This window comes from Epinephelus fuscoguttatus, linkage group LG5 (genome assembly GCF_011397635.1).
Source record: "Epinephelus fuscoguttatus linkage group LG5, E.fuscoguttatus.final_Chr_v1".
NCBI classification, from domain to species: Eukaryota; Metazoa; Chordata; class Actinopteri; order Perciformes; family Serranidae; genus Epinephelus; species Epinephelus fuscoguttatus.
The window spans coordinates 39,057,487-39,081,789 of NC_064756.1; the positions used below are offsets into that span (position 1 = coordinate 39,057,487).

At 40.9% G+C, this 24,303-nt stretch overlaps 1 protein-coding gene across 6 annotated transcripts in view; it reads left to right on the forward strand.

Annotated features, from left to right (window-relative positions):
- The window catches only part of si:cabz01090165.1 (uncharacterized protein LOC100333421 homolog), a 537,387-nt gene that overhangs the window by 431,237 nt on the left and 81,847 nt on the right, over positions 1-24,303 (forward strand). The gene's annotated exons all lie outside the window — the stretch shown is intronic.

The following is a 24,303-nucleotide window of genomic DNA, read 5'->3' on the forward strand; positions in this document are numbered from 1 at the left end:
AAGGAAAACCGAGGGCAAACAACTGATCCCTGTGGTTAGGAACCGGCACAGGTGTGTGTGTGTGCGTGTGTGTGTGTGTGTGTGTGTCACACCCCTGCTGTACGCCTGAACCTCAGTTTGATTAGGATGGTGACTGGCAGCAGTAATGGTGCTGCAGTTCGTCAGTAGATGAGTGGGGAATCTGTAATGGGGTGATGAAGTCACCACAGGGGGTCCTGCAGGGCATGCTGGGAAGGGGAACATCTGTCTAGCATGCTCAGACGCTATTGCACCAGTGATGATGTTTGACACCCTGTGATTTTTATTGAAATGGATCTAGGTTACATATACAATATCTTTCTCTGCTATTGAATTAATATATGTTAGTCCTCGAATATAATTACAGCTTCCCACTGTCAAAACCAGTTCCGCACAGAATAGAACATACAACAAATAACTTCTTAAGGCTTTTCTTAACAAGCCAATTCAACTTTGTTTGACTGGGAACACAAGTAACGCACCTGTGTGGGTGTATTATATGTGTCAGTTATTCAGCTTGTCTTCAATGGTGAACAAAGAAAGGACTACCTATCTATCTATCTAACCCGTTGTCATCACAGCTTGTCAATTACAGTTGCTTTTTCAGTGGACATACATGTCAAAATATCATGTGTTAGATACCCTCCTGCATCAGATTTGGACATTCGTGGACGGCATTTCAATTCACACTTGTGACATGCATTGTGTCTTTTTAAAATACATTTCCATTTTCACAGCAAATGTACAGTTTCTGCTTGTTAAATGCATTCAGTTATTTTTTTAGAAAAAATAAACTTACAACGTAGGTAAAACTCGTTTTTAGGTATATTTCCTTAGGTTAAGGCAACAAAAACACATGGTGAGGTTACGGAAAAAACATCATGGCTTGCCTTTAAAAAGGTACAATTGTTACCAGTGTTCAGGGTAACACATTACAAAAGAAATAAACTGGAGCCTCTGTGCTTTGAAATTAACATTAGGTCAATTTGGTGAAAGCAAAGCAAAAGTAATGCAATACGTATCTTATTACTTGACACAAGAATAATATTGTAAAGGGACTTAGTACTTTTAAATGAAGGTAATTAGTAACATGTCATAAATTAGAATATTTTCAGAGTAACTTGCCCAACACTGGTTGTTACTAAGGTAATGTCATGTCACTTGACATATGTGATGTGATGTGCCATACATCACAAGCCTAGCATGCTACACATACTAGCACACTAATAACTCGATTGACTTTTGGTTTCACATGGAAAATAAACACCAAGCTCCCGTATAAAAGTCCGTTTGTTTAACCCATCAAGCTCCCCTTCCACCCCCCTCATGAACTTTTTCACTGTTATACTACATTAGTTGCGGGCAGCATCACAAATTCAACTGCCGTCCCCCGCTGTGTGTCATACTGCGGCTAAGGATGCCTCTGTGTGTTGGTGTCTGATGCAGAGATCACTGACAAAGTGGCGATATTTGATGAGTTTAGAGTGAGTCAGGGCTGATATATTGTACATATGAACACACTTTGTGTACATCTGTATTTATATCTGTACGTTGTAGTAAAATATTTATAGTAGTCAAGTGTTTGATTTTACGTTGCTCAGCTGTGTTGGCTAAAACAGAGTTCATAAGACGTTTTTCGAAACAACTTTTTATGTTGTGGCTGCAGCACACTTGGATCACTACGGATGAACAGTATGGAGATACTTTGTGGATTCAATTTTGTGTTCTTGGACGTTAGTCTGGGGCGCCATCTGCATTAGGTGTGCTACCCGTTCCCCCCGTCGATCTCCGCAAAGGATGTGAGAACTCTAAAACTTCACCAGGGCCTCCATCGGCATATGGGTGAGTAGATAATGGCTGAATTTTCATTTTTGGGTGCACTATTCCTTTAAAGCTATCTATTCTGTTGCACAGATATTTGGCCAGTGAAGCTGATTCTGACTCTGATTCCTCGACTGACTAAGTTAATGTTCAGTGTTTTGTTGACCCATCCACTCAAAGAGGCCTCCACTTTGTTGCTCTGGAACAGCCTCACCTGACTTCCTCTTTTGCGCCCATCATTATTACTATGGCAACTAGAGGGCACTGTCACTTCAGTGTAAACAAATGCCGTTTTTGGGCTGTGGGTGAACAACTGGTGCTGTCATTCGTCCCTGGAGGACAATCTATATGGGAATGGTGACCACCGGCAGAGTCAGTGGGTCAAGTGCAGGTTAACATCAAACACACAGTTCATGTGCAGAAAGGGGAAGTGTCTATTAATCATATTATTCTTAATAATCTTAAAGATGGAACAGTTCCAGTTGAAATAATGCCTCTTATTCACTGGCAGACTGGCCAATACATCAGTCATTTTCTCTATCTGAAAAGGCAGGATATTACTTTAGTGACTGCATCTTCTTTTCAGTTATAAAATTCTCTGACGGGGAAGAAACAGAGTAGTAGTGTTTTACTTAATGTAACTGTAACTTTGAATTCATGCAGGTAGTTAAAAAAATACTTTGAGCTGTGAAAAAAATCTGAACTCATTTCAAGTGTAGTATTGCTCTCAGCAGTGAGGGAGGAAGCAATCTTGGTAGATTTCTAATGACGGTGTGATCTCAGTAGGCTTCAGGACCCCTCTGGTGACATTATCACACCATTTGCATTTCTCTGGCTCCCCTGAGAACAGCTCATCTCCTGAACAAACAGGAATACTATTATCTCTGCCAGGCACCGGCCCAATCAGAACGAATGTAAGTCGGAGATGTTGATAGTTCACTGATATCAATTAGAGGTGCTCTCATACCTCCACTGAGCAATGAAACTTGTGTTAACGCATCACAAAAATATAAGCAGACTGATGAGATTTTGTGTCTTCTTCACACACAGTGGGGAGTGGGAGTCCTCTGAAATATTAGACATTAGATGAGCTCAGTTTCAGGATAATTAGTCATGAGCTCTCACTTCCAGCAGGGCTTGTCTCAGTTTGTACATTTGTGCATTTCAGCAACTAATAGAACATTATGTGTTTTCAAGGCAACTAATCATGGGTCCAGCATGAAAACTCAAAGTAGAACAAAGGTAAAAGGAATGAACTGAACAAAGAATCCAAAAACTAAGACAATTCTTGTTGAGTTGAAGTTAAAGGCAGACCCCATCTAACAACAGCAAAACTATGAACAAAAATTTAAATGTAAAACTTGTGTTTTTGCTCCCATTTTTCATAGGTTTAAGTTGAAGATCTCAGACTTTTTCATGCACTCAATAAATATGTATTCTCTCAAATTTTGGTCACACATTTATAAAAATCAGTGTTAGTGAGCACTTCTCCTTTTCCAAGATAACCCACCTGACAGGTGTGGCATATCAAGATACTGATTTAACGGCATCATTTCTACACAGGTGTGCCTTCGGGCAGGCACAATTAAATGCCTGTCTAAAATGTGCAGTTTTGTCACACGACACAATGCCACAGATGTTGCAACTTTTGAGGGAGCATGCCATTGGCATCCCTCATTAATGAATGCAGGAATGTCCACCAGAGCTGTTGGCCATGAATTGAATGTTTATTTCACTACCATAAGCCATCTTCAGTGCTGTCTCTATTAATTTGGCAGTACATCCATCCAACCTCACAACCGCGGTACAACTGTAACCACATGAACTCATGACCTCTACTTCCAGCAGCTAGTGAGATCATCTCAGACCAGCCACCCCACCCCACCAGCTGATGCTGCTCATCTGCACTCTCATCGTCCTCACCACTGCCAAATTCAGGGAAACAACATTGGAGACAGTTTATGGTAGTGTAATTTGATTGGATTTTCATTTCGATGTGATCAGATTGGGGATATTTCAGTTACAAAACCAATTTTTGCTAGTATGTGAAAGAGAATCTCAGAGAACTAATACTGTAAATTTACATATGTAGCAAACTAAGCAAAACCGTCAGACATAAACAGTTGTTGTTGTTTCAGCTTGTTAATTATTAGCTATTGGCTGGAAAGCGCTCTGTGTTTGTTTATAACATAATATCAGCAGCAGTGGATGAGAGACTGAGGACAGAGCAAACTGAAATATCACTTTTCTACATGTTTACATGTTGCTGAACAGGTGCAGTGATAAAGTATTGGCTTTTTTCCTCGAGGAGGTTATATTGCACTTACAGTAACAAGTGTAGTTGTCATCAGCTCAAGTTGTCATCAGCTCTTCACCACATGGCACAGCAGCCCCGACGCACAGACAAAAGGAGGGGAGGCTGCTGCAGCATAATGATAATGATAATAATACATTACATCAAATCATGAACAAGTAAGCTAACAGTTTCAGATAAAAGATCTAGTAACGTCGGAGCTTCTCAACCACGGTTATTAATAATTTGGCGCCAGTACCTGTTTACTGCTGGCGAGATTAAAGCTTCTCACATCCATGGGAAAAACCATATGTTAAAAGATCAATCTCTGATTTTATGAATCAATACGGACATAGGGCTCTAGTTTCCCGGCGCAGCGCAGGGTGGCGAATCCTGCGCAGAGGTAGTTTCGAGCAGCGCAACCCGAGGTGCGCTCACTTTGGTAGTTTGGCAAACCGAGATGCGCTGAGATGGGTGTGGCAGCGCAGCAGGGGGAGGTGTCAACAGATCCAGCTTGGCGCAGTGACAGTTTCGTGCCAAAAGGCTTCGCCGAAGGTGCGCTAAAAGCTCGCCAGCTGAAACCAGGTCTACTGTCAGCACAGGCGGAGCGCAGCCGGTGTAAGCCGAAGTTTGGCTGACCGGTGGACAGTGTACAGACGTTACCAAAACCTCACAGGCAGGTTTCCAGAATGTCAACGTGGAGGTCTGCTCGCAGTTCCGTATATTCGGACACTGCGAGCTTGGACCTCCCGGACCAAAACATCAGTTTCCTCCTGGGAGAAGTTTGGCCGTCTGACGCTGCTGCTGTCTTCTGCCATGGCGAATTGAGTAAACTCTCATTACGCCTTCTCGCGGCGCATTTAAGGGCGAGGAGAGGAGCTCATTTGATTGGTGTGATGTGTGTAAAACCCACTCCACACCTTCTCTACTCCCTCTTTCCGACTTGCGCAGGTAGGAGGGACGGAGGTGGGAAAGACGAGTAGCTGCGCCAGTCATGTTAGGTGTGACAATCCCAACTGATGCTAACATTGGGAAGAAACAGCATGAAAATATTGAAAAGTGCCAGGGTCTGAAGGAACAACTGAAACAGATGGAGAAATTTAGGACCAAAGTAGTCCCATTGGTTATAGGGCTGTGACACCCAAACTGAGAAAGTGGCTCCTGCAAATTCCAGGTGCATCTGAGGTCTCTGTCCAGAAGAGTGCAGTCCTAGGAACAGCTAAGATACTGCGCAGAACCCTCAACACCTCAAGTTCATAAACAGTCAAACAGTAGAGCAAAGATGCTGAGTGCATAACAGTATAGTTGTAGCTATGACACGAAGATCCCCATCTTGAATGAAATAATATATACTCTCTATACATCCATATGAAGTGCTGTTGTGATCAGGATTTTTAGACCAGTTGCAGTTAGTCTTAAAAGAACAGCAGCTTCAGACACTTAATATGTGAAACAACAAACTGTGAATAAGTGTTCTCTTTTTCAATAACTTGGAAAAACTGCTTTTAAATAAAGGGAATAAATATGATTGATGAGCATCATTATATTTTGTATTTGAATGTCTTATACTATATATAGAAAATGAATCTGCAAAAAGCCATGGCTGTTACACTTGAAAATGCAATACAATGCACACTTGGCCTTTGCAGTATTACCTAATGCTATTTGGCCGCCCTTGATTATTAGCACTATAAATCTTGTCTAGTAGCTGTGGAGCCATGAACATTTGCCCAAATACTGTATGTGGGAATGTTTAAATGTCAGTGAGGTGTAAGTGAGAAGCGAACTGCATTTTCAGTCTACCTTCCCTAAAATGTAAATTAAAAACTCCCCATTAATCAGAGCTGCTGAGCACAGGTTGTGGAGGCTTTTTTTTTTCACAGTCGAGCCAAACAGAAAACTTCCATCCCATTTTCCCTGCTCCAAACAAGGCACACACACCAAATCACTGATTGCCTGCAATCCTGCGATCAAACGGGAGCAAACACAATGAGCTTTCTGGACAAAAGCCAAAAATCACTGATTTGGAGAAGTGCAGTGTGCGTGATCAAAGGCTTATTAAATTGAATTTTTATGAAAGGCAAACATGATTTTTGTTTGACTTTGATCTTTGAAGCCTTTGAGGCAGATTCCACGCTGCTGGTGAGCTGCGTTCACAGCGAGCAGAGAAGCCGGACAAGGATTGATTCAAGCTGCAGTGGCACTAATATCAATGGTAATGTTCAGATATCCATCACCGCAGAGAAAAGAGCAGCAATAATGACAGGCGCCGTGTGAGCTTGCATGTATTTCCACAGTGTGCCCTCCCCCAAATAGATGTCAAGACTTGTAGATAATGATAGTGTATGATTGGGGTCCAATAAAGTACATGACAGCTAATATAAGATATGTCTGCTCTAGATGGTAATATAATAAAGCAAAAGTGCTCATAAGATGGAATGCATTTAGATGTTTGGGTACGCTATGGAAACATACCAATAATAGCTCCGATAACAATTCTAAACTGAACATTGTCCGTTAGACCCACAAATGCTGCAAACATGCTGGATTGTTTAACCCAATACCCAGAATAGATGTTGGCATTGTATGTTTCTGCAAACAACAGATATGTTACATTTTTACATTATTATGTAGCAAATACGCTGAAACAACTCTGTTGCTAACGTGTGGTTAGGTATAGGCACAAAGAAAGATCATGTTGGAGCTTCCCCAACTACAAAACATCCACATTTGGTGCCCAAAAAGTTGCTGGTGACCAGCCAAAACACAACCGGTTCTGTTTTTTATTAGTTGCGAAGTGGCCTGCAGCTTGGCAGGCGTCTCATGCAAGTGTACACCGTCCACCATCAGTTGTATCTCACAATTAGAAGGTCAGCTCATATACTATGTCACATTAGAAACATTGATATAATACATATGCAACAAACAAATGTATCGAAACATACAATGCCAACATTTTCTTCTGGCAACTGGGCTAGGGTTGTCCCTTTAGAACAACACATGACAATGGTATGACATACGTCAGAAAACTAACAGCTACATACGCACCAAGATACATCACCCCCGTGTGTCAGTGCTGCAGATCAGCAGCAGTTTTGTCACATCCCAGCTGCTGTACTCCGCATACCCCTTCTGTCAGTATGAAGCAGCCAGAGTCTACAGTGGTCAAATGGCAAGGCTGTGTAACACAACTGGTGGTTGTAGTTTTTGTTCATTTAATAGAAGGTTTGCTCCAGTGTAATCGGTGTCTCACAATGTCAAAGCATTGCAAACATCCAGAGCATGTTTTACATTTTATTGGATAGCTTAGTTCTGCTGTTTTGTTTTATCCCCATGAGGATTTTTGTTTTCATTTCAGTTGTTGAGGGATAATTGAGTTTTGCAGTAGTCTGATTCAGTTAAAGCGCCTTAGGGATATTTTGAAGGGTGAACCTGCTGATGGTTACAATCTTGTGCCAATATTGATTTGGCCAATTTTAAAGTTTGAGCAGCTCAATGCCAAAACATTCCACAAAAAGTGTGGTGGAGTGTTTCCTGAGACTGTAATCTTGGCAGAGTTGATACATCTAAATTTAGACCAGTGGTTGCCAATCTTGTTCCACTGAGTCCCAACAGAATGAAGGTTTCAGTCTAAATAAGTGCTGTATTGTCAGAAACTTGGAGAAATTCAGCCCTTTTGATTATGAGAAGAGACATGTGACACCTCAACACATGTTGCTTTGTTTTGTTTTTCAACACCTCTGTGCTGTTGACAGCCGTGGCTGGAAGCATTATGTTTTCAGGTTGTCCGTCCCATTCTTGTAAGTTTGATATATCAGGAGTGCCTGGGGAAAATTTCTTCAAATTTGGCACAAACCTCCTCTTGGACTTAAGGATGAACTGATTAGATTTTGTAACAACTCCAAAGAATTCATACACTAATAATGACAACATTCCTCAAAAATATGAAATGTTGTTGAATAGGATAGAATGCAATGATGAAGTGATGACATTTTATGTGCAAAGGGTCAAAGGTTACTTACTCAACATCATAACTCAGAAACAGAAGGGCAGACATTTGGTTGGATACTGAATTGATGACACTTATCTTGTGTGTCCACCTTGAAACTGTGCTGATGATATAGATCTTCTGTGCTGCTGGGTTGAAGATCTGTGTGAAGCATCCATGTTTTAGATTTTGTAGCTTCTTTGCAGCAACATCCACATTTAAAATATTGTCTACTGTCATACAACTCTGTGTTCTATCCCAGTCTTCTGGTAGTCATCCACCAGTGTTGGGCAGGCTACTTGGAAAATGTAGTGAGCTAAGCTACCAGTTACTCTACATCAAAATGAAGTTCCACTATACTGAAGCTATCCCCAGAGAAATGTTACAAGCTCAGCTACAAGAAAATACCAAAAGTAGCTTGCTCCTTGTAAAGCTACTTTTATTTTTTGACTTTATGTAAAATCAGTGTTACCTCAGTGTTAAGAAAAACTGTCAGCCCAAAAAAAATGGCAGGCCAAAAAATGCTCAGTTGAACTGTTTATTATAAAATAACAGACTTAAATTTAAACTTTCTTCTATTTTTTTTTTTTTTTTTTTTGGGGGAAGACTTTGTGACATTTGAACATGTCCGCCAATAACATGACGTCATCAGTCGGCCTTTTACTCTCTCTTTCTCTTTCTCTTTCCTCTTCCTACTTAATGCATTTCTCATCAGTATGGTATCTAACTCTGTCAGTAATTCAATATCAGAATTCCAAAATGTATTTTTAAGTCAATAAAACAAAACACAGTAATATTAACAATGAAAATAAGACCTAAATGAAAATTTCTATTTTATTTTGGGACGTTAGAACATGTCCTGCAAAAAACTTGTGACATTAGTATGTCACTATCTCTCCTCTCCTCCTTCTTAATACTGTTCTCTTTCTCTGTGGCTCTTCTCTCAACCCTTGTTGTGTCTATTTCTCTAATGTCCACTGTAAATCCAATAAATACATACAGTCTATGTGCAAGACACGTGAGTGATGCGTCAAGAAGCGTAGCCAGTCAGGGGCAGAGTAGGGCACATCTTGACAAGAAAAACCAATAGCAAAGTAGCAAGCAGGATAAAGAGAAGAATTGGTATGTGATGTCATATGGAAATACTTAAATTATCCACATGCGTGGTGTGGTGCTGGCATCAGTCACATTACTTATCCTCAGTTTTATTATCCTTAGTCAAAGCTATTTAATTGAGAAAGTAGTGATATAACCATCACGATACTGAGAAATGTAATTAAGTGAGTTATGTCCATACTTGTAGTGATGCTACTGCCCAACACTGTCCACCAGAGGCTCATTGGTTTTGCTGATAATGAGCTTGAGGTGAGTGTCGTTGAACCATGTGACAAAGCTCTTCATCAGTCCGCTGTACTCTTCTGTAAAGCATGACTCTCACTGGAAATGATTCCCTGGAATCATACATGTCAATATAGTGATAACTTCCATTTTGCAAAAAATACACTTAAGACATTTTATTAAATTACTTTAAAGTCTTCCCTACACACATTATATGAGTCTCTAAACTGTAACTGGACTGGTTGGGGGAGGCATACAAGCACGAGGTGGTAATTCTAGCTAATATATCAGGTTGGTTTCCATACCACTCTGTAATGATTTACCTGATTAGAGATGACTGGTGGGATGGAAGGATTTGGATGATGATGGTGTTTTCAAGTCATCACGTTCCTTGCTTAATGTCCTGGCATCAAATAAAATATTCAATTATGCAGTAGTAACAAATTTAGGAAACAATATAATAAACATAACCAGCAGTGATGACTGTGAATGTGACAGATTTAACATGTGAGATCCTCTCGTTGGTTTAAATGGCACTCAGTGATATTGATTACAGCTCACAGTTAAAGTATGAAGCTGCCAGCTTTACCCAGTGTGGCTTGTAATGAGCGTAACGGTGGTGACTGTTGAAAAGAAATGGCATTTAAATATAAATGACAATTTCTATGACATACAGTCTACCAGTGTATGCGGAATCCATTAACATGTCATTGGTGTAAATGACAGTGAGTGATGTTAATTGAAATGGCCATTTTTCCTGTCTGCTTCTCTTCTGCAATCACACAGACACATAGTGATACACAATCAAATTAAGTTGGACAGAATTAATGGGTTTCGCTTTCTGTAAAATGTAAAACTGTAGTTTTATCCCCAGATTCTTGATGAGTGACCCCGTTGTCGTGGTGAATAAAGAAATTGGTCGTCAGGAGAAGAAAATGTTGGCATCATAGATTTCTGCAAACCATGAATATGTTACATTTCTGCATTTCATATGAATTATATCAGTGTTTCTGAAGTGATGAAATATACGAGCTGACTTTGTCATCTGGAGGTGGAGGGGATGTTGGTGGTGTGGCATCTAAGTGAGAAGCTTGCCAAATTGTAGACCACTGTTCAACACCAACAGACAAAACTGGTTGTGTAAGTTATCACTGTTCTTCCAGGCAACAAATACATGTGTAGCACCTCACTGCTGTTTCTCAGGCATGTGCACAGATAGACCCCAGGTGGTGCTCAAGCACCTGCCCTTTTGCCTTCTGACTAGATAAGTCCCCTTTTTTGCAAAACATTTCTTTTCTATTTCTTTTTCTTATTTAATATTTTAGTTTCACTAATGCGCCATTAAAAGCATGTTGTAATATCTGATAACCGCATTTGAGTTTTAATTCTGCCAGACCATGACAGCCCCTGCCCCTCCCTCATCAACGTCTCTTGTCACAGTCACCACAATTGCCGCACTTAAATTGAGCGCTCTGCAGAGCACCCCAGTCTCCCTGTGACCTGTCTGCATGGACAGCTATGTATGGACAGTGCTATGTATGGACTGTTATGAGATTAAACTGTTAAAACATCTCAATACAGCCAGCCTACTTTAGGTAATAACCCACAAGTTTAACAAATAAGCTAGTCCGGCATAAAATCACACAGTCTCCCTCCAACATGCTGATTCAGGTTCACCAACTGTCCGGTGTGAGTGCAGACAGACGCTGAATTGTTTTCCCACTTCCACATGTCTTTAAAAACCACAGGAGTGGAGTGTTACTACATTATATTCTTTCATATTCTTATTTTATTTTGATTTGTCACCTGCCATCTAAATTTTATTTCCTTTACATAAATAAAGACATTTACTCCATAAACTGATGCAGAAAAACTTGACAGAATTTAGGAAGTAAAATGTTTAAGGCTCAAAATTTCCTGGGGGAGAACCCCCACACCTCCCCACTTAATATTTGTCCTAGATCTGAGATCCCCATCATTAGACTGTGAACTTTATCTATAACTGCTGCCTTCATGTAAGAAAATTGTTACAGTTTGGACTTCTAAGTCCACTGGAAAACATGACTATATTCACAAATCATTTAATCAGCAAATCATACCAGGCAGGGTAAGTGATGAATTTAAAGCTGCAGCCTGGAAATGCTGAGAATCATTTGAGCTTTACTGAGCGCTTTCTAGTTACCTGTGGAGACGATTGCTTTGCTGGACTATAGCTTCAAATAAATCACCGGTTCTTTTAATCTGCTATTAAACCCAGAGTCTTCCTGTGGAGCTACTCTGTGGCTGACGGTAGGCTGTGTTGTGCTGTGCTGTGCTGTGCTGTGTGAAAAACAGCCCACACATTAAAGGGTTATAAATGTGTACAGTGTGGTAGCCAATTATTTAATTTCATTTTCATCTTTCAGAACGTGTTACTATTTCTGTTCCATTTGCTAATACCTGCACCACCTGACACTAATAACTTCCATCTGTGAACGGTAAAATACAACCTTCAGGCATCAGTTATTTGAGCTGTGGACACAAACAGTTTCTAAATCACTCATGAAAACGAATTTCTATTGAGAGGTTTATTTAAATGTGTATATTGATCGATGTGAATATTTCTGCACTTTTAATCTTGTCTTCAGATCTTATGCTTTATTAATGTAGGTTTTAAGTACTTTTAATACTACTGCCATCTGTTGGCATAATTGGCATAATTATGGCATAATTCTACTTGTCTTTATTTATTTATTATCAACGCACATGACTCAAGCTTTTTAAAAATGTCTTTTGGCAAGATGTTCTAAATCAATTTTTTTTTCTTACAATATATCATTCCTGTTTTCTTATTTTACTCGTTATCTGATCTTTTTCATGACTTCTGACACTCGTAAACACACACTACAGACAGTCAATAATTACATAGGCCCACTGTTTTTTTGAAATTGAAAGTGACTATGTTTGAATGAGAGGGTGGAGATGACCCTAATGCTAATTAGTTAGCATTTACGGCTAACTGTAGGGATGTCCCGACCCAGATTTTTTTTCTCCCCTGATTCTAATCCTAGTCTTGAGTATCTGCTGAGACCAAGTCCCAATCCAATACTTCTAATTTCCTACTCAATTCAGCTGCACAGTGCCAACTTCAAGGAGGCTATTTTAAAGTTTTTAAAATCCATGCAGTGTACAGCTTATGTTTGACAATTGAACAGCTAAAAAAATCCCACCTCTAAAATGTTCTTAAATTATTTTTTTTATTTTATTTTTCACAAAATAACAACATATCAAATAGCAAACCCTCTCTTTAATCTTTTGGCCTTGTTGCCTCCTCAAGGGCATTTTCTGTCCCTTCATAAGAGTATTCTCCAGTGTTTGTTGCTGCAGCCTCTGTTACCTAAATTAAATGCATTCTGCTGGTTGTGCTCACTTACTGGCTTTTGTTGTACTTGAAGTGGTGTGGTGAGTGTGACAGACTGTTGTCTGACTGCAAGAGACTCTCACACTGAGCTGAAACAAGTGTTCATACAGCGTTTTGCTGTCCTTAAAGACATGTGGTATTTTGCTGTAGCGGAGAGAGAAGTAGAGGAGAGACGGAGAGTTGAGGAGGTGATGATGATTGCACTCGATGTGTCACTGTGTCACTGTGCATGAAAGCTTCAACGGTAAAAACCAACCTGGTCACCTTCAGAAGTCTTGAATACCGGTGCTTGGGCAGTGACCTCTGTATCAGACACCACCAAAAAAAGGCATCCTTTCATGTCTGCATGACATGCGGCCAGGTGTCATCAGTGTGTAACAGCACCTAACAGCGTCAGGGAGAAGGACAACGTAAGTTAATGGGGTGAAAAGTCAGAGTGGGGTTGGTGGGTGGTAGGAGTGGTGGATGGGTCCAACAACCACAAACACCCAGGAAGCTAGTGTGTGCTTCCCATATGATTGTAAAGCCAAAGCCTCTTATCTTTTCCTAACCCTAACCACGCGCTTTTGTTGCCTAAACCTACCCAGGTGCATTTGTTGTTGAAGGAAAATAAATCAATACTTGGTGTTGTACCTACATACATTTATTTTGAAAGAGACTGCATGCAAATTGTACATTTCCTGTGAAAACAGCAGTGTATTTTGAAAAGACACAACGCATGTAACAGGCTGAAGTTGACACAGCGTGCCAGAACATCAACAACAGACGCACCTAGAAACACCTGTGTGACAGATGATGTAAAACAAAGGCTCAGATTGGGCTTAATTAGCTAAATATAGCCAATCCCAATTAGTTAAAATATGCCATAATTGGCTTGATACCAATCTTAGAGATTGGATCAGAATTCCCTAGTTAACTGTGATAATGCTAGTGCTGATTTTCTGCAGCAAAAAGAGGCTTAAAACCTTTACAACAAAATATACTTATATGAAAACTGAACATTCAACTCTTTGGAGGGTCTTTCAACCAAAGACTGAACAAGACTTTTTTTAGGAGACCAAACATTATGATTAACTTTCATGAACCAAAAAAACTGAAATAGTGACAGCTACAGCTACTGTATGCCTATACCCTGTGACTCTAGGGTCATGACATGGTTACCAAACCAACACTGCGGCTGTGGTAGCGATTTGATCGCCCCCACCTCTCACTCAAAGCAGCCCCGCTCTTTATTGTGCAAAAGTGAAATATATGAAAATTCACTCCCTGCACAGTTGTCATGAATGGGGAAATTAGCCATAGAGACAAAAACTGTATTTTGTATCAGTCTGTAAACATGTTAATTTCTGCTGTTAAGTTGGGCATTTCAACATGGGGGAGTACGGGGATCGACTAGCTCTTGGAGCCAGTCTCAAGTGGCCATTTGAGGAATAACAGTTTTGGGCACTGAAGTTACAGAACAGCGTTGGATTCATTTTACAGCCCCTGAAGGTTGCCGCTTGAATAAAATCTTACTGTCTAGATTCATGTTCCATGTGTATTCATGAACCTCAGGGAGACATGCAGCCTCATTAGCAGAGGCTAATGGGGCTCATGCGAACAATAGCAGATTATACAAATCACTACATACATTCAGCATCTTCTACATTGCACAGTCACTGCAGAGACTCCAGCACCATTCTGTCTGCAGACATGTCATTGGTATGAATGGTGACACACAGTCCATATTAATATGTATGACTCCTACTCAGACATCTTCCACCAGTGCAGCAGCAGCATCACCATCAGTAACTGGCCCTGTGGATGTCAGTTATTATTGATTTTAATCCCATTTGAAATGCATCATTCAAGCAGCATCAACAGCAAGCTGACTGTGGCAGAGCACACTGCAAGACACAGACAGACAGAAAAGACAGACAGACAGGCTTTCTTTGGCAGAACTGTTTAGCTCAGTCTCACAGCTCCCGCTGTGAGAGGGTCATGATCACATGATCAGTCTGTAAAATAATGTCTGGCACATGAAGCTTTGCAGTAATACTTCAGCACTTTGTGAAACCACATTCTTTGTTTTAAGCAAGTCGCACTGGGATCAGACAGTACTTATCAAGCTAAAGACCAGGGGGAATACTACATGAGAGGACATGACATAAATAAATTAGCCACAGCTTTTTGTGAGCTCCAGTGATTAAATGTTTTATCATACAAATGAAGAGATTTAAGAAAAGAGCGAATACAATAACACAGTTAGTACTACATGATAAAATCTTATTTGTAGCTGATCATAATAACATGCTCTTAAAGACCAAAGACAGAAAATTGCATTATTCATTTTATTTCTATGTTAAAGACACTTGACTTGTTTGGTTCTTTATCTGATACATTTTCTTTGGCATGAAAAAGCATCTCCGTCGAAACCATTGTCAGTCAGTATAACTTTGTCTACTTCAACACTGTGGGAGTGAGCTCTGCAACCAAGTGTAAAACATTAAAAAATATTGGAATTCTGGACCTAATGTTTGATGGATTATTCACGCAGTGATGTTGAGTATTTAAAAATGTCATTGTTCTGAAAGATTTGTCTGTCAGTGTTAACTTTGAGGCGATGTGCCTTCATTACGAGAAAGTCATCCATGTGAGATAAGCTGTGTTCAGCTGACTGTTGTTGACTTTAATGCTGCAGAGTTGATGCTTATTCATTTTTTTTATGATTTGAATTGGGCTGAAATAAGATTAGTTCAGCCTCTGAGAGATGCAGTTAAAGAAATGTTCAAGTGTGGATGAAGTTTTGATTGTCACTTCTTTATCTTCAAAGGACTGAGCTGATGTTATTTTAGCTTTTATTAATGACCATAATTTCACTGAGGAGACTATAAAAAAACAGTTAATCTCACTAACAAGTAGTGTGTGTGTGTGTGTGTGTGTGTGTGTGTGTGTGTGTGTGTGTGTGTGAAAGCCTAATATCTTATTCCTTCTGTTGCTGTCCAAAAACTTACAAAACACTTGCATTTGGTTACATATTCTGTCATCAGGATGAACATAGCCAGTTCTTCTCAGCTCATCAGACAGCAGTGTTAACATGGAGGACATTTCTGAGCATGCTCAGTGACATTTAAGCCTTTCTTAGAGGTCCAAACTGCAGTCAAGTAGATCTGTTTGGGAATGAACTGCATGAGACAGAGTGAAGGTTTGATCATCTCGATTGTGGCTGTATCAGGAGAAAATCCTGTGTGCTACAAATTATGTTTATATTATTGCTGTCTGGATTGTGTTCAGTGGCAACATTTTTTGCCTTTTGAACTTTGCAACGTAATTGCCAGTGTTTCATACATGTTTGCAAACCATAGATATGATACATTTCTGTTATTATGTCACGAATACTTTGAGACTCTACATTTCAAAAAGGCTGTGTTTAACATGTGGTTAGGTTTGGGCACACAAACCACTTAGTTACGGTCAGGAAAAGATCACAATTTCACTTAAAATACCCACTTTTTTGGCACAAGCCCTGCTGGAAAATGGGATTGTGACATTTTCCAAACTCAAACAGCAACGTCTCAGTAAAAAACAACTGTTTTCTGTGCCAATATCCCAGCAGGAAGCGCAGTGAGGGGCCACTACACAACCCCCACGTTTGGTGCCTAAAGATCACAGCTTTTTTTTTTTTGTTTGTTTGTTGGTCTCAAACAGTGGTCTGCAGCTTGGCAGACATCTTACCTAGATGTCACACCATCAACCATCCCCTTCACCTCCAGATAAAAATGTCAGATCATATACTTCATCACTTTAGCAACATTGATATGATATGTATGAAACATACAAATGTGAAGTATTCACCATCTGTAAATGTACAGTTTTCTTCTGGATACTGGACATGGAGTCCCACATGTTGTTAGGTGTAGGCTATAAAAGCACTTCAGGAAAGAGCGTGGTTTTAGTTTAGCTGATGAAATAAACATGTCAAGCTTTGACTTTTTTAGTATCCGAGGCCATGAACTTTTCCCACCAACGTTGTGTTTCATTAGTAGTTTCACTTCCCCCCATTCACTTATCATCAGCCTTTGGTATTATCTAACATCTTACCTGCAAGGGGGCAAGGATTGAATGGAACACACCTGCCCTTGTTCACTTTCAGCCCAAATTGTCATGGATCAGCCGCCAGTTAAGCATTACTGCTTTTTCCAAATCATCAGAAATACCTGCAGACTCATTTCAGTGAGGTGAAGGCATCCTCTGCGGATAACAGCAACACACCAGCACTTGGTAATTAGCTGCATGAGTTTCTGATGTTGACATTTCTCTTTGCAATCTGTAGCATTATTATGATAACTATTGTTTCTGCAGGATTAAGATATCTGGTAAAACAGCATCAATACACAATCAATAATGTTGGGAATAAAGAAATTATTATACACAAGCTGAACAGTGCAACAATCCGAGTTAATATTAACTGATATTAGTTACATGACATGTTTCAGTAATATAACAAGCTATCAATAAGATTTTATGAAGAAACTAAAACTAAAAACTGAGCGTCAGGTACAATTTTTTTTTTCTTTTATCAGGGTGAGCAACCAGAGTTTTATGTACAGCACTGCCCCCTAACAATGGATGTATTTTCTTGCACCAAATGCATAATTGCAATGCACATCTCTAGAGTGACTGTCGCTGCTCACTTGCTCTCTCAGTCCTCTAAGGATCAATCTCAAGTTCACTTTAGTGTTCCAGGCAAATGGAATGACACCTATGATGGCAGCGGGGATTCCCCCGAGGGCAAGTGCTGAGGGGATGTCAGCTATAGGGCATGTTGAACGACTGATGAAACGCAGCACAAGTGTGTAAATATGAACATTAATCACGCTGTAGTTGCTACGAGCAAATTTAGTTGAAAAACAATAAATGTTGTCAGGGATCAGATATGTTCTGGAAATAACTGTGTGGCTGAAACGTCAAATAAGTGGTATTAGGTTTCTTCCAAAATGTAGTCGCTGTTGCAAATTACGTGTATATGACTATAATATCTAGGAAATGTAGTTATATGGATGTAAGGATACAGCAGGGAAAATTGAATAGACAGAAAGTTGAACTTAAACAAGAGGACAGCGCAGTGGTGTTTTATTCTGTGCACTGTGACACGTGTGAACCGCAGCACCATGTGATGTATTGTAGGGAGTACTTCAGAGGTTACAGCAGCGAAGAGCACACATGAGATAATGAAAGCAGTGGAGTTAATTGACACAGAGAAGAAAAGGGTTCAGAATGTTTTTCAGTGTGGTAAATATGAAGTGGTCCTACCCCTGTCATTCTCGCTTTCTCTTTAGGTTCAGTCTCTGTTTTTTTCCAGCAGCTGTACAGCTCCTTTTACCACAGTGGCCTTCATGTTCCCTCAGCCTTAATAGTGCATGCGAGCCTGCATGCATGCCCGTGTGTGTGCGTGCATGCACATCCATCTTTGCTGGTGTTTTTGTGTGTGCACATTTCTAAAGTTGTAGCACAACATCTCCACCAACTGGATGGCAAGTGCAAGTTCTGTAACATAAATTGTCAGTACTTTTCTACCTTCTCTTGTCTCTTACCCCCCTAACACACACACACACACACACACACACACACACACAAACACACACACACACGCCTGTGCAGCCTCCTCTCCTTCCTTTCCTTTACTAAACCTCTTCCTCTGTCTCCTCTTGTCCTCTACAAAACTCTTGCCACCTCCCCTTCCCTCTGTTTGCTTCTTCAGACTACTTCCTTCCCCTCACCTTTCCATCCTCTTCAGCAACTCCTTGCTGTTGTTGATTATCTCAGACTCTAAGCTAACACGTCAGCTGAAATAATTAGCTGGCACCTCAACTGTGTGTGTGATTGTGTTTCTGCTTTTTAGTGGGTCTTTTGGTCTACTGTGTGTGTGTATGTGATAGACAGTGTTAATCAGATGTGTTGTCTCTTGCTATAAGCAGTAAACATCCTCTCATCTGTCGACCTTCTCACCCTGCAAATGTAGCTCAACTTATTACACTGTTAGTGCCAAGTGAATTTAAAGTTGTTTAATTACACTTAGCATTGAAATCGCAGATGTGGCCGTTAACATTTTTCATTCAAGTTGAAAAAACAGCAGTATAAGAGTTGTTATTCCTGTAAGTGGACTCACTTGCCAACTGCACGGCAACAACCTGTGCATCCATGCTCATCTTGTCAGCATTGACATTTGGCACAGCAAGGTCTGGTTGATTTGGTTGTTTTTAGCCACAATAGCAGCAAGGCTCTAGTGGTGGCAGGGTTGGTAGGTCCACCCCTTTGTTCCAGACTGAAATATCTTTAAAACTATAAGATGGTTGAAACAGACAGATGACATTTTGCACATTCATGAATCCCTCTAACTTTGGTGACCCTCTGACTTTTCCTTTAGCGCCATCACCAGGCTACTTTTTTATCTATCCAGTACAATATTTCTGATTCTATGAAATTATATTTTGTGAGATCCTTAGTTTGACATGTTATGCTTTAGAGTGAAATGTCTCAAATGTGTTCGCTGTCAGGAAATGTGGTTAAGACATTCATGTCTCTCTCAGGATGAACTGTAATAATTATGTTGATCCTTTGACTTTATATGTAGTACCATCCGGTCAGTTTCTTTCTTTTTTTGTTGTTGTTGACCAAAAACGAATGGCATTCCAATCAGCCCAAGCTGTGGTTTGGTTGTAACAAATGTTAACATTTTAAGCTAAGATGGTGAACATAACATTAACCGATAAACCAGCCTAGTCACCAGAACAAAATGTTGGCATTGTATGTTCAGCGAACCACGGATACGGTACATTTCATATGTATGGTATGAACATTTTTACAGTGATGTAGCATATGAGCTGACTGAAACCAACAAACAAAAGAACTGGTTGTGATTTAGCAAGTCATCGCTGTATTTGCAGCGTCTTTTTAATTTTTAAGCACCAAACGTATGTGTAATGACCTGTCACTGTGTTTCAAAAGGATTGTGCCCCATATACTGTTTTTTTTTAAGCCAAACATGACCTTTTCTAGGTTTTTGTGCCTAAACCCAACCAAACCTTAACCACAGCATTGGTGAAATGTAAAGGTTCAATGTATCCACTACACAATAACATTCAAGTGTAATGTATCGGTGTTTCGCATCAACAAATAACACCAACCATTTTTTGGGGAACTTGGGTTTACAAACAGCGGCATGTTAGCATGCTGAAGTCAGCATTTAGATCAAAGCACTGCTGTGCATTATATAGGCACCTTGTCAGTGGACTTTCACATCTACATATTATACGCTAGGTATCCTCCTGCGTCTGCTGTTGACGTTCCAAGACACCGCAACCAATACTGGGATGTCAACAAAAGCATGTGGTTAGATTTATTATTTGTTGGAGCCATCCACCAGTGTTCTACATAAGCAATGGCCCAATGGCCCGGGGCCAATCAAAAAGTATGTTGGGCAAGTTGACCGACCGGTCACAGGCCCGCTTGGGCCAGTTATGCTGTAAGGTTTTTTTTGTCAGGGGAACAACTCCAGCGGATTTTTATCCCACTTTTCTCGAGCCTTCAGTGGATTTATTGGGCTTTTTGGCCAAAGGTGCCCTCACCTTTGCCCGTGCAGTAAAACGCCAGAGGAGGGGAAAACGTGCTGGTGTGCTTTTGCGTCTCCGCCAACGCAGACACCGCACATCACTGCCATGCAGGTATATTTCTCTCCAACGTGCGTTCGCTGGCCAGTAAACTGGATCAGCTTCAGCTACTGATGGTGAAAAACAGAGACTTTCTACATCTGCAGTTTTGTGCTTCACGGAGACGTGGCTGTGTGGGTCGATACCGGACTCTGCGCTGCAGCTGGCAGGCTTCCAACTCGTCAGAGCAGATCGTGACACAGAACTCTCCGGCAAAACTAAAGGTGGCGGTATCTGTTTTTATACTATCAGCGGCTTGTGTAATGACATGACAGTGATCCAGCAGCACTGTTCTCCTGATCTGGAATCTTTTTTCATCAACTGCAAACCTTTTTACTCCCCCCGTGAGTTTGCTTCATTCATTCTGGTCGGTGTTTACATCCCACCGCAGGCCAATGTGCAGGAGGCACAGCGCACGCTCGCCGACCAGATAGCTACTGTGTGTGGAGTGGACTCCTTAGTTATTGTCCTTTGCGACTTTAACAAAGGTAACCTTACCCATGAACTCCCAAATACAAACAGTTTACAAAATGTCCGATCAGAGAGAAGAATAGCCTGGATCACTGTTACACAACTGTTAACCACGCCTATCACGCCGTCCCCCGCGCTGCACTGGGCCACTCTGACCACGTCACCGTCCACCTGATTCCCTCATACAGGCAGAAGTTAAAGCTCTGTAAACCTGTTGTGAGGTCATCTAAGAAGTGGAGCAGTGATGCTGTAGAGGATCTCCAGGCGTGTTTGGACACTACTGACTGGGGTGTTTTCAGGACCGCCACCAACAGTCTGGATGAGTACACATAGGCTGTGACATCATACATCAGCTTCTGTGAGGTCTGCTGTAGACCTATATACCATCACACTACAGTGAGGTATAATAGAGTTAAATGAAATGAAGTTTTATAGACATTTTTTCTTTTTTTTTTTTTTTTACTTGGGCCAGTAAGAATATACAAGGGTCCAGTGAAACTCTGAACTACTGGCCCAGGGGGCCATTGGGGAAAAAATGTTATGTTGAACACTGCCATCCACCACCCCTCCTGCCTGCCCTATAGGGACTTTTCCAGCTCCTTATAATAAATTGTTACTGGCAGCGTTTCAACCTGACAACGTCCAGCAGCATATCATACCGCCATGACAGTTTCCATTCTGTTGCGTATGATCTGACGCGGCCTGTCCACATATTATGCTGCTGCAGCTGGTGCCATCTGGCTGGCTGGAGGCGTATCATAGAACAGGAAAAGGTTACTTTCTGTCACGTAACAAACTGATGTTGCCCAGCGGTGTATCTTACTGCTGCAAAAAGTGGCTTTAGGCGTCAGGTGTCCAATGTCAATATCCCTGACAAAGCAGCAGTCTGTAATGACTATGGAATGAGAATGAGCTGGTATACCTTCACTGGCACTCAGGTCTGTAGTACTTAGTTGCTCGCTTAGTTCTGTAACTTACAATGATAATATTTAAGAGGCACAAACTGTGAAGGACTCTCCATTCTCCATGGTGTGCCCGCTTCTTGCCCACCGCGAACTGTAATAGGCTCCTGCCCCCCGCCACGCTGCTGAAGATAGCTGGGTGACAATAACTGAGGCATGGTTGAATTGAAGTCCATGTGAATTTCATGAAAGTAAGAATAAACATGCTGAAACATTCATTAGCGCCTCTGTTATTCTAAGCAGGCCCAGAAGTCATGAAACTCAATCAGCAAGTAAATCAACACATCAATTTTCAGTCACACATTTCATTATCATCTCATGTATGTAGCGAGCATGCCTCACTCAACACCTTCTCACCATTTTACAGAAAACGCTTCCCCACATAGATGTCATTTCTTCATGTGTGGATACGTTCATATATGTATGTATTATTAAACACAATGTGATTAAATATTAAGGGGCAGAATAGGAAGAAAATTTGGATGAAAGAGAGAGATATCAGAGAGAGGAATGTAGGCAGAAATGCACAGAGAGATAGAGGTTATTTGGCAAGACAGGAATAAATGATCTTATAGTAACAGAGATGGAGGAACTGATACAGAGAGATGGACGGAGGCAGTTTTTCAGACAGGAAAAGAATGATGAACGGATGGGTGGAAAGAAGAATAGAGGGATGTGATATGACAGGAAACAGCTGAATAGAGCTGATGAGAGGATGCAGGCGGAGAGATGAATGGAGGGATAGAGAAAAGGAGCGATGCTATTGAAATGAGAAGCGTTTCAAGTCGAGAGGAGAGCGATGAAAGGACGGAGGAGAGGGCGGCAGAAATGGAGGAGAGCTGCTCCGCATTTTTCTCACGCTGCGCTGACCTGACTAAACAAATTAAATCTGTTCTCAGAGCAGCAGTGTTCCTTAGAGACCCAGCACCACACTGAGCCTAAATTCTACTGCAAAATAATCTAATCGTATAAAGGGATTGATAATTTGACAGTGGTAATTTGGCAATAAACCACTGAATGTGTGGTGGAGATGATTGGTCACCTCTGTCTCACACCAGCAGGGTTTTCTGGAGCTCTTAATATCCATCTGACAGAAACCCTTTTGTTTAAATAACTGTAATGATCAAAATCAACTCATAGATGATCAGATCATACAAATCTCTGACTGTATGAGGATTCATATCTTAACAACTTATTTACTATATCTACAGTGATTAACAAGATCCATCCACCTTCAGATAACAAAAGCTTAAAACTCACCGGCGCCGCCACAGTGCAGTGCACCAGTTTATACGTGTCAAGTGCCAAACCTTGCACACACTGGACGCGCCATGCTGCAGCTCATAAACATACGACCACACAAAGTTATTGTAACTAAAAGATCTGCATTTCTTCCATCTCTGCATTAGCTTAAAATACTGTGGGGACACCCACTTATTAATGTTGATTTCTCACCTGAAGAGGCAATCTCCAGAGCTATGGCTTGCCAGGAAGTATCTTTTTGGCCATCGTCTCTATAATGACAACCCTCAGCAATGATTCTCTCCTCAACCAGTCTTTGTCACACACGAGACACAGCAACGGAGTTCTCTCTCTGCATCAGTGGTGAGGAGAGAAGTCGAGCTGCCATAGGAGCTTCTACGGAAGCTGATATGCACAAGCAGAGAGCATGCCGCCTCACGTCTAGCTGCCGCCGGTGTTGGGTTGTACATTGAAAACAATAGGGGTGTATTATTTGACTTGTGCCGTTCGCTGCCGGTGTGTTTTGGCCTTAAGTCTGCTCATATACTATGTCACTTTATAGACACTGATATGATACATATGAAATATGTACGCATTCATGGTTTGCAGAAACGTACTATACATTGCCAACATTTTCAATTGGGGGTTGGGTTGGTATTCACCTTAAGCCTGACTGAAAAATTCTCACTCAAGTGACAAATCTGTGGATCCCAGTTGTCGCTCATTATTGCCTGCATGTCCTCTGTGCTCACATTCCCGTCATGTGCACACTCTTCAATTACCCATTGACATTTGAGTGTAGTCTCAGTTGGGTTTTGAATTCTCCCGATCATTTCCACTGAATTTATCTCATTCCATTACATCTCTCCCATTACTTCCTCACATTTGGCCCGTATCCTGCACTCTACCCTGTTATGAGGACATGTGCAGACTTCCTGTTCTGTATTCTGCTCTGCAGTTGAGGCACACTTTGAATATTTCAGCACCGTAAATAAGAGAGCGTGTCTCTTTCCGCTGTTATTTGCAATCGACCTTCCTCCAGTCACTCAGCATCTAACTCAGGGGAACTTTTTAGAGTGTAT